Consider the following 11,944-nt stretch of genomic DNA (forward strand, 5'->3'; position numbering starts at 1 on the left):
AGCTTCTTGCCAGGAGCTAGAGCAACCTCACGGTGACATTCCACCCACGCCCACCTGGTGGACACCTTGTGGGGATACCTTCCCAGGACAAGAGGCTGTGTGGCCTCCTGAAGGGTAGATCTCCTCACTTCACGGATGAAGAAACCGAGCCTCGGAGATGGGTCCTAAGAGGTCCGTGACCACACAGCCAAGAGATTGCAGGGCTAGGGCTTGAACCCAGGTCTCTCTGACCTGTCTGATTTGGGGGTCTGTGAACCCCCTGAAGTGAAACAAAATGGCAATTGGGGTAAAAGCATTTTCTGGGGAGGGAACCTGCAGCCTGGTGGGTGAGGGCTGGGACTTCGGGGCCACACAGCCCTGAGTTAGAATCCCGACTCTGCACCTAAAACTCGCGTGGCGTCAGGTAGGTGCTTGGGCCTCTCTGAGCCTCAGTCCCATCCTCTGTGAAATTTCCCACCTCCCAGGGCTGCTGTGAGGATGAACACACAGGAAGCCCTCAGCGTGATGCCTGGTACCCAGTAGGTGATGGGTAAACCCAGAGGCTCTTATTGCAGACAGGGATTAAAAACTGCTGAAGAGTTTGAGGGAATTCCCTGTCAGTCCAATGGTTAGGACTCCGTGCTTTCACTTCCGAGGGTGTGGGTTCAATCCCCGGTCAGGGAACTAAGACCCTGCAAGCCGTGCAGTGCAGTCAAATTAAAAAAAAAAAAGAAAGAAAGAAAGAACTGGTGAAGAGTTTGACATATTCACAAAAGAAACTGTATCTTGGAGATGCGTCATTTATTAAATGAAATACACTTTACAGATCAGTGTGTCCAGTACAATCCCACATTAAAGAAAAATCCATATAGAAAAGTCTGGAAGGAAATACAGCCCTGCAAAATGGGAATAGTGATCATCTCTGGGCATAAGGATGATAGGCAGTTTAATGTTTGGCCTTGTGTTCTTCTGTATCTTCCCGGTTTTCTATACAGAAGTACATTAACTTATGCTAGTATCAGAAATACATCACTTTTTATTCTAAGAAGAGGAAGAAAAGTATGTTTGGTCTCGTCCCAGGCCAGAGCTGAGCCAGAGACAGCAGCAAGCGCCTTTTGCTCCAAGTGAGACAGAACCAGGATAGAGTTCACAGTGGGTCTTAGGCAGGAAGTACAGGAGCTCAGGAGAGGGAAAACTAGGAGCTGGGATCCTAGAGAGGAGGCAAGCATATCAGGAAAGGCTTCCTGGAGGAGGAGGTATTTGAGGGCACCCTGGAAAGGGGCTGAATTCCAACTGGAACAGAAAAATGGGTTTGGCCTTATTGCCCTGTGGGTACCTGGGAGCCATGGAAGGCCTCTGAGCAGAAGAGGGAATAGACCTTTGGGAATTGGAATCTGGCAGCCATGTGGGGAGGTATTAGAGAGGAAATGATGCCTCGGAGTCTCTGAGAATGCCCAGGGCTCCTGAACGGAACGCCCCAGCCTCCATCCAACTGATAACAGTGCCCAGGTTGCCCCTCCCCCAAAGCTCCGCCTCCTTTATTTTGTGTTCCACACCCAGCCATACTCACTGTCCTCCAGTTAGTGAGGCCCTCTGTGGACAGAGCTGTTGTGAAGCCTCTGGGAACCTTATTACATCCCCATTTTACAGGTAAGAAGACTGAGGCTCAGAGAGGCCAGCTGAGCTGCAGGGTAGAGAGGTGTGGATGCTGAGGGATGAGAGACGGGACCTTCCCTTCCCTGGCCTAATGCATCAGAGCTCCACTTTCCCTCACTTTCTGGGGAACGGGGATGGTGACACCCAACTCATACATCATGACTGTTCCGGTCACCCAGTGGTCGGTGGGGCTACTGCTCCCCTTCTTCCCCCCTCGCTTTATCTTCCTTCACAGCACCTTCTGCTCTTCGCATATGTATTTACCTGTTTACTTGTCTATTGCCTGGCTCCCTGCCCCCCAGTGAGACTAAGCCAGACTTGGCTTGTTCACAGCTCGTGTAGTAGGTGCTCCGTAAATACCTGCAGAGCAAGTGAACGCGTGAGGGTGAGCATTCTGGGGCCAACACGCTCGTCTATTTTTGGTCTGTTTCCTCCCTCTGTCCCTCCCTCGGTTTTCAGACGCGCAGACAGTTCTCCCCCTTGAACGACATTTTTTTTTTAAACATCTTTATTGGGGTATAATTGCTTTACAATGGTGTGTTAGTTTCTGCTTTCTGAACGACATTTTAAAATTGCTCACGGCTTCCTTCTCTTCCTTAGCAAGGCGTGTGAGGGGAGGGTGAGGCTTCTCCTTGTAGGACCCCAGGTAGGGGGTGAGGATGCACATTTACACGGTTGTCCCTGGAGCTGTGAGGGAAGGTGGGGGGATTCACAAGGAGCCCATGGGCGTTGGTCCCTCTCGGAGTCTGGTGATGGTGGTCCCGGGCGGGGGAGTTGAACCTTTGCACGGCTCAGTTTCCCCTGGGCATTGGGTTCAGAGACCTGGATCAGGCCAGCCCTGCCTAGACTTGCTGCCAGGCAGGTGTAGACTGACTCTACACAGGGCCAGGCAAGGCTGTGTGACCGGTGTAGCCACGAGGACCCCAGGCTTCAGGGTCCGGAGTCCAGGCTGTGTGACAGCTGAGGGCACTCGGCCTCTCCGAGAACTCCCAGGGACTGCAGGGGTGACCGAGGTCAAGGCCAAGGACTGGCGCCTGGTGTGTGGTGGGTCTCCGGCCGAGGGCCAGTGGAGATGGAGAGGAAGTCATCGGAGTGGGGTGGGGTCCCTGGGTGCCACCTGGGGAGGCCCCTGGGGACAAGAATCGATGGCACTAAGATGATTTTTGAAAGTCAAGGCTGGTTCTTGGCAGCTTGAATAACATCTTGGAAACCCAGAGAAGAGAGTTACCCCAGCCACCTCTTTGGGGGGACTCAATTTCCCCCCCAAAGCTTTGGCAGGTGCCTCCTCACAGCCATGAATAGGCAGATGGATTTCTGCCCCTCTGGTCCCTTAAAATTTTCTGCTTGTTGCAAACCCCTTGTAATGAGCTGGCCCAAGGCCAGCAGCGCCGCCCAAGCTCCAGGCAGCTGAACTCCTGGGCCCCTTCTAGCCTCCAGCCAGCTCAGAGGGCCTCTGGACTCGAGGAGCTGGCGGGGGCGCCTGATGCAGGAGAGCCTCCGGCCTTGGAGGGAGGCCACAGCCGGCCAGGAGCAGAGCGCCACCAGGAGCGGGGACCAAGGGGCCTGGAAGCAGATGGCTAAGGCCCCAGGAAAGCAGTGGAGAACAGAAGTGGACAACCAGTAGACTTCACAGAAGCTTCTCCATCTCCCTTCCTGATATGTAAGAGGCATTTCAGGCCAATGCAGCCAAATTAAACTCGTCTCCCCCAAACTTACCTCTCCCACAGTCTCCCCGTCTCAGCTGATGGCAGCTCTGTTCTCCTTGAATGTGGGTCAGATCTGGGGACTCTTCTTTTTTTTTTTTTTTTTGGCCATACCACACGGCTTGCAGGATCTTCGTTCCCCAACCAGGGATCGAACCCGTGCCCTCCGCAGTGGAAGCACAGAGTCTTAATCACCGGACCACCAGGGAATTCCCTGGGGACTCGTTTCTAATGAATATAACGTGCAAGTCTGAGGTAGACTAACACGGAAAGACATCTGTACCTGTGCTGTGTTAAATGAGATAAAAACGTTGTAGAATAAGTATAATGTGAATTGATTTACGTAGAAGAGTATTTTTCATTTGCCTTGAAAGTTCTGTAAGGAACACACTAGAAGGTCAAGGTTGGGTAACAGGTGTGGATATCACTCACTGGTCTTTTCTTTCTCTTGTACATTACTTGTAACTTTTGCCATAAACATGTATTATGTTTCTGGTCATAAAACAGTAACTTTTTTTTTTTTTTAATTTTTAGCCTTGCCGTGCGGCTTACGGTATCTTAGTTCCCCAACCAGGGATCGAACCCGTGCCCTCGGCAGTGAAATCGTCGAGTCCTAACCACTGGACCGCCAGGGAATTCCCAAAACAGTAACTTTTTAACAGTGAAAGAAGCCAGACACAAGAGAGAACATACCGTATGAATCCATTTATATGAAGTTCAAGAACAGGCGAAACTAATCTACAGGATGGAGGTGAGACTAGTGGGCACCTCCCGAGGTGGGATGGGTATTAACTGGAAAGGGGCATGAGGGAACTTTCTGGACTGATATGCATGGTGGTCGCAGGGGTACCTGCACCTGTAGATATGCACTGAGGTGAATGCTTCAGATTGGTGCACTTTCGGGTACGTGAATGAAAACTTGACACTACAAAGCACAATGATCAGACCTGAGACGGCCAAGAGCGAGGGTTTTAATCAAGACCCAGGTTTACAGCTCCCAGGGGTGCTTGGCAGGCTGAGCCCGCGGTGGAGCCAGAGGGGCCAGCTGTGCTGGTGACAAGGGGACTATCGCAATTGAAAACAGAACCAGCACGTTTCAGAGCAGATTATGAGGCTTAACCAGCCAGGTCGCTCAGCTCAGAGCCACGACAATTTAATAGACACGCGCTAGGGCCAAAAGACTAAATGGCCCGTGTGACCAAAATAACCTAATCTCATGCAACCTGTCAGGGGGACAGAGAACAGCCTCCACTCGGTCAGACAATTCCAGGAATCCGGGGTCAGGGAGGGGGTGATATCTGCTCCTGAAGCATTGTGGAGGCCCTGGACAGCAGGCTGTGGACATCCTGCAGTGACGGCCACCACCGTCCTCTGCCAGGAGCAGACTCAAGGCCCCAGGTTATCGCTCAAGTTGGGTCTGGCGGGAGGGACGAGGCCCACGTGGGTGCCGGCAGGAAGGAGCCCCAGTCCTGCAGAATCTCCTTTCACCCAGAAATAACATCCCTTCTGACAGCCGAGTTTATCAGCATGATAGCAGATTTTTTCAAAACAATAACAGCAGCCCTAGCAGCTCCCTCAGCCGGCACTCAGCAGGGACGGCTGGCCATGGTGTCAGCGGCAGCTGCTGTCCACACCTCTGCTCTGGGGGAGGAAGCCCCTAGGAAGACCTGGTCTGTACCCCGAGACGGGAGGCCGTGTACCCCACATGCTGGGCCCTCAGTAGCCATCTGTTTCACAGATAAGTGAATTTCCCCTTTGCCATCCCGTTTCATCTTCACAACAACCCTCCAGGCTAAGAACTGAAGGTCCCACTTTACAGAGGAGGAAACTGAGGCCAGGCAGGTGAAATGGTGCACCCGACTCAGGAGCCAGTTTCTCATTCCAGGCCCTGGGTTTCCCTGTCTCATGACTGTTAATTACCACTCTCTCAACTCCGCTTCTCCTGCCTGGAAGAGCAAGGAGGACCTGGGAGACAGCATTTGGGGATGGTTTCTCTCACAGGAAATCATTTCTTTCTTTCTTTTCTTTTTTTTTTTTTTTTTTTTTTTTTTTTTTTTTGGCCTCACTGTGCTATGCGGCTTGTGGGATGTTAGTTCCCCGACCAGGGATGGAACCTGGGTTCTTGGCAGTGAGAGCGTGGAGTCCTAACCGCTGGACTGCTAAGGAATTTCCAGGAAACAATTTCCTTGTATTTAAAGTTCTTCCGCGGAACTCCCTGGCAGTCCAGTGATTAAGACTTTGTGCTTTCACTGCCGTGGATACAGGTTCAACCCCTGGGCAGGGAGCTAAGATCTCGCAAGCCATAATGTGAGGCAAAAAAAAAAAAAATCTGAAGGCTTGTCCTTTTTTCTGAGGAAGTGTATGTATTCCCACATCCCCACTAATAACAGAAGAAGTGCAAATAAAGCAATAACGATACTGTCCAACATCTAAGCCTTTGATAGCAAACAGCGCTGGCAAAGCTGTGGGGACCCTGTCTTCTTGGGAATACACTTGGATGCCGCCTCTTAGGAGGGCAGCTTGGTCAGCGTCTCAAAACATGCCAGATGCGTGTGTTCTCTGACCCAGGTATTTCATATAAGGATATTCTGGGCGGAAGGGATAGCATGAGCAAAGGTGTGGAGATCGGAAAGCTGAAGTGTGGGCGTTTGACAGAAAAGGCTAGTCTGGCCCTTGGCCTCGGAAGGGAGGGAGCTGCCAGCCCCGCCAGGTGGCAGGATATACTCGTCCCCGCAAGGACTGGGCTGAGCCGTCAGTGAGTCGAATGCGCTTCAGGGGAAGGAGAATTCTGTAGAGGAGGCCCCGGCTTGGAACCTGGTCGAGGTTGGAAACAGATGCTTAGCTGCCTGTGCTGGGCTGGCGTGCACAGCCTGTGAAGCCCTTGCAGCATTTATTTCTTTTTTCTATAATCTGGGGAAGCGTGTTTTATGAGCCCAGTTCCCAGACGAGCAAGGTGACAGGCTCAGCAACAGGCCGGGTCTACCATAAAACTCCAGTTTGAACTCAGGTGTGACTGACGTCCAGCTTCAAGGTCCCTCATTCGTTCATTCCCAACTGGAATCTTAGCATCTCCCCTGGGCAGCATGACTCTGGGGACAACAGAGGGTGTCCAAAGCCCCTGCCCTCAGGGGACTCAGCGTCTAGAGGAGTGGTTGGAACTGGGAAAAACTATTCAGCCAATGGCGTAGAGGTCTGAGTCCTCTGACACCCCAGTGCCTTTGAGGGTGGGATTGTTGGATCTGAGGGAAGAAATGAAACCTAGTGCAGCCCTTTCAGGACCAAATGTCTGCCTGGGCCAGAATGTCCTTGCACATTTTCTATGGGACGTGGCCCAGGTCCGTGTGGGCCCCAGGAGAACTGCGGGGCCTGGGCCAGCCTCCTTGCCTCCATGAGCCTCAGGTTCCGTCTGTGCTGGACAGGGATAACGGTGTCAGCCTCCAAGGCCACAGAGGGACGATGTGGAGACCCTGGTGTGAACGGGGCTTCCGTTCTCATGTTCCCATGGGAGGCTGGGTAGCTTAATTCATTGGCAGGAAATTTTCTATGACCTCCTTACCAACACCAGCCCTCCCTGTTGGCCACCTCCAGATGTTTTCCTCCCCACACCCTCCGTCTATAAACAGCGGCCAGCAGTAGAGTTTCGGGGAGTGGGGGTAAAGCGTGTGGTGTACTGGGCTGAAGGGAGGGACGAGGGCATATTGCATTCGGGTCCGCGGACTTCCCTGGTGGTCCAGTGGGTAAGACTCCACATTCCCAATGCAGGGGGCCCAGGTTCAATCCCTGGTCGGGTAACTAGATCCTGCAGGCATGCTGCAACTAAGAAACCCGCATGCCGCAGCAATGAAGATCCTGGGTGCCGTGACTAAGACCCAGTGCAGAGAGAGAGAGAGAGGGAGAGAAAGAGAGAGAGAGAGGGAGAGAAAGAAAGAAAGGAGAAAGAAATAAATATTTTTTAAAAATAAATAAATAAAATAAATTCGGGTCCGTGCGCCTTACACAGTTTGTTGAATTCCAGTGACAGTGCTGCAAGGGCACGTGCACAGACACTACGGGATGTGAAACCGAGGCCCAGAAAGCAGCCTGTAGACCCGAGCTCAGACCTGAAGAAAAGGATCAAGATTCAGGCCTTTTCTTCCCAGTCCTTACTGGTCACCTTCCATGGGGCACAGAGACGAGCAGACACAGGCAGGCAGTGGGGACACGCAGGGGACTGGTCCTGGTCGGCCCCATAAGTGGGTTCCCTGAGCCTCCCTTACCTGTATCCCCACTTCTCAGCCTCCATAGTTCACAGAACTGTCTGTCCACAGTCCCCCTGCCGCCAGCTACTATGGAAGAAAGAGCCCCAGATGCAGAGTCCCGCAGACCTGGGCTCAAATCCCTCTGGCACCTGCCAGCTCCCTCCATCCTTCAGTGGCCCTCGCCTGGGCCATATGGAGGAGGCTGAGGCAAGAATGTCTGCAAGGGCTCGACTCCTGAGCCGCACTGGGCACTGGGCATGGGGGGCGTGCAGGACCCTGAGTCTCGGGAAGATCAGCCCAGTCTCCCTCGGGGGCTTCTGTGTCTGTGCTGGGGCCCTTTTGCAGGGGTGGGGAGGGAGGGAAGGGCAGATTCCCCAGGAATCTGAGATCTGTCTGGTAGAGAAGGTCTAGACTCTAGTCCCTTCCCTTCCAGACCCTCATCCCAACTCTCCAAACCTGGGTCCTGCTGTGGGTGAACACACACACACACACACACACACACACACACACACACACAGCATGTGATCCTCACCTGAGGGCCTATTTTTCATTAATGTTGGATAACAATAACAACAACAGTAATGATAGAAACCGCCCTCTGTGCCTGGACTGTCCTCAACATCCTCCCCTGCATTAGTCCTCGCAGCGCCCATCCCCCAAGCTGGTTCGTTATCTACTAGTAACTCCATTTGAAAGAGGAGAGACCCGCACCAGCACCCCAGGTTAGGCGTCCAAAGCCACAGCCTGTGGTGGGGCGGCTCCTTCCTCTATCACTGACTGAACACCTACTCAGCGCTACCTGGCGGAAGGCCTGAACACCTGACCCCGGCTGGGGTACAGTGGGGGGGAGCCCAGCATGAAGACCAAGGGAGAGCTCCCGTAGGCACAGAAGAGAGCTGGGCCCTGCAGAAGTGCCGCCCCAGCCCAGGTGGCTTTTCTCTGAGGAGCTGCCCTCACCCGCCCACTGGCTCTGGGCACGGAAGGCTCTTTCCAGAAGCTGTCTGTGCGTCCACTTTGTGCGGTGACAGGCATTCTGACCTCTGAACTCCCTCTCAGCCTCAAAGCCCTGGGGATTCTCTCCTCCCTCTGCTGGGTCCATGAGCCCCCTGGGGCGTGTAGCTGGGACAAGGCTGAAGCCTGAAGCAGCCATGTGTCCCCCGCCACCTGCTTGCGGATTTACCCCTCTTTCAGCTACCCTGTGCCAGCCCTGGCTTGGGGGCTGGGTGGGGAGCCTGGGCCCTGGCCCCGCAGCCCGGGCTTCTGGACAGGACCACAGGGCATTCAGGGCCAGGCCTGGGACACAGGCACGAGATGCGAAACCAAGGTGCTCGGGGTTGTGTTTTCTGCCTGAGTGGGGAGCAGCGTGGCGGAGGGTGAGGGGAAGGACAAGTCCACAAGGGGCCTGGCCCAGAGTAGACTCACCACCGATTTTGAAAAAAAGGGAGGAGAGATGGGACTTCCCTGGTGGTCCAGTGGTTAAGACTCTGCGCTTCCACTGCAGGGGACACGGGTTCGATCCCTGGTTGGGGAACTAAGATCCCTCAAGCCATGCTAGTGAGGAAAAAAAAAAAAAAAAAGGGAAGAGAGAAAGAGGAAGTGACAGGAGAAACTTATAAACAAAGGAGTGAAATGGAGGAAGCCGGAACAGGTTGCAGAGGTCAGAAATCACTGGCCCCACAGGGCCTGTGTGTATTTCTTGTCCACAAATAGTACATAAGTACTTATTCGCTTATGCGCTAATGGTCCCTCTCCCCCAAGGGACCTGTGTTTGTCCCACTGAAGCCAAGCTTGGGGTAAGGGCCCCGTAATTATCTTTCAAATGATAATGACAATGTTTGTTTTCTAATGCTGGTGCTGCCTTCTAAACAGAGCTCAAACCCACTCTTGGGCAACCACAGTATCAAGAAAGATGCTATTCCTGACGGGTTTTCCCAAGAGGGTCTGTTCTCACCCTTTTATTTTTTTGGCCATACTGTGCAATTTATGGGATCTTAGTTCCCCAATCAGGGATTGAACCCAGACCCTCGGCAGTGAGAGCATGGAGTCCTAACCACTGGACCACCAGGGAATTCCCTTTTCACCCATTTCTTTTTTTTTTAAATTAATTTATTTTTATTTTTGGCTGTGTTGGGTCTTCGTTGCTGCACGCAGGCTTTCTCTGATTGCGGCGAGCAGGGGCTACTCTTTGTTGCGGCGCATGGGCTTCTCATTGCGGTGCCTTTTCTTGTTGTGGAGCACGGGCTCTAGGTGCACGGACTTCAGTAGTTTTGGCTCACAGGCTCAGTAGTTGTGGCTCGCAGGCTCTAGAGCACAGGCTCAGCAGTTGTGGCGCACAGGCTTAGTTGCTCCGCAGCATGTGGGATCTTCCCGGACCAGGGCTCGAACCCGTGTCCCCTGCACTGGCAGGTGGATTCTTAACCACTGCGCCACCGGGGAAGCCCCCTTTTCACCCATTTCTGAGCCCACAGGGACTCTACCCCTTTGGCCCCAGGCCAGGCAGCTCCCCTCCCCCCACCCTCATCCTGGGGCCAGAAATGGGTGTGACAGAACCAGAGCTGGGCTCCAGTGTCCAGTCCCTTCCTCAGTCCCTAGCGGATGCTCGGTCTGGATCTTGGTTCTGGCCTTCTGGCCTCACGCAGCAAGGGCCCGGGGTGAGGGTACTAGGGACCCCAGTAAGGTGGGGGGAGCAGAGGTCTGTGTACCTGCAGGGCAGGGCCAGCTGGCTGGCCTGAGCCTAAGCAGGGTGGTGGGTTGGTGCTGGTTCTGTAGTAATGCTGGGCGCCATTGCAGGTTCGTCATGGCCTCAGGGAACTGGGCTGGGGCTCCATCGAAATCCTTGAATGGTTCTGGCTGGCACCTTGACAATGGCAAGCCGCCCTTGGAGGCAGCATGAGTCAGGCAGGTCATTCAGTGCCAGTCACAGCTGGATTGATAATAGTAATGGGCGTCACGGCCTTGGGCAAGTTAATTAGTGCCTTCAAGCCTCAGATTCCATTTTTTTTTCAGATACCATATTAAAGAGTGGGGATATCACACCCATTAGGATCCCTGCTATTTAAATAAATAAATAAACAAACCCAACAATAGGAAATAAGTATTGGTGAGGACGTGGACAGATTAGAACCCTTGTGCCCTCTTGGCGGGGGTATGAAATGCTGTAGCCAGGGTGGTTGAGGCCTCTGGGCTGGGATGAACCTCGCTCGGGGTGGAGCCAGGGGAGCCACAGCCAGTACAGTGGTAGCAGTTGGACTGACCATTGCTGCTGCAGAGTTTGCAGGCTTTCTTTTTTTCGGTACGCCGGTCTCTCACTGTTGTGGCCTCTCCCGTTGCGGAGCACAGGCTCCGGACGCGCAGGCTCAGCGGCCATGGCTCACGGGCCCAGCCGCTCCGCGGCACGTGGGATCCTCCCGGACCGGGGCACGAACCCGTGTCCCCTGCATCGGCAGGCGGACTCCCAACCACTGCGCCACCAGGGAAGCCCTTGTAGGCTGTCTTATGCTTTGCAAGCCAGGAAACACATGAAGCCTCAAGTTTTTCAGTCTACCAAAATGTGCCTTCTGTGGTGGTTATTACAGAGGTGGGTTTGAACCCAAAATGACAAAATGGGAGGCAGCATTAGCATGGTAATTAGTGTAAGCCCTACTGCCAATAAAGGAAAAATAAGAAATGTTTATTAACGAGCTATGCTTTTAAATCACATGACAAGGGGGGGATCTCTTTATATAGCAGCCCAAAATCAGTGATGCTAAAGATTTACTAGAAGGTCAAACTGAAAAATGAAATAAATGTATGATGAAGTTTACTTTTCTTTTTTTAGGCCGAGCCACGCAGCTTGGGGGATCTTAGTTCCCCGACCAGGGATCGAACCCAGGTCCTCGTCAATGTAAGCACAGAGTCCTAACCACTGGACCACCAGGGAATTCCCATATGATGAATTTTAAGTTCTTATTCACTTATGTACTTGAGTACCAGCTTTTTAAAAATAAAGTGCCTCAAAACTTAAAATGAAAAAAAAAAAAACTTAAAATGGTGTAGACACCCCTCAAAAAACGAAACACAGAGTTATCATAGGATCCAGCAAGCCCACTTCTGAGAATATCTCCAAAAAAATTGAAAGCAGACTCTTGAACCCATGTTCAGAGTTATTCACAATGGCCAAAAGGTGGGAACAACTCAAATACACGTCCATTGACTGATGAATGAATGAACAAAATGATAAATACATACAATGGAGTATTATTCAGCCTTAAAGAGGAAAAAGCATTCTGACACATGCTACAACAGGGATGAAACTTGAGGACATTATGCTAAGTGAAATAAACCAGTCACAAAAAGACAAATTCTGAATGTTTTCACTTCTGTGAGGCA

The 11,944-nt window shown here is 52.6% G+C and overlaps 1 pseudogene across 1 annotated transcript; it reads left to right on the top strand.

Moving 5' to 3' along the window:
- The first annotated feature begins 10,765 nt into the window (after positions 1-10,765).
- Positions 10,766-11,356, top strand: LOC307193924 (mitochondrial import inner membrane translocase subunit TIM14-like; annotated as a pseudogene). The gene is made up of 2 exons: positions 10,766-10,845; positions 11,064-11,356. The product of its transcript is annotated as a mitochondrial import inner membrane translocase subunit TIM14-like (transcript).
- The last annotated feature ends 588 nt before the right edge of the window (positions 11,357-11,944 follow it).

Source organism: Stenella coeruleoalba (genome assembly GCF_951394435.1).
Source record: "Stenella coeruleoalba genome assembly, chromosome: 11".
In the NCBI taxonomy this organism is placed as follows: Eukaryota; Metazoa; Chordata; class Mammalia; order Artiodactyla; family Delphinidae; genus Stenella; species Stenella coeruleoalba.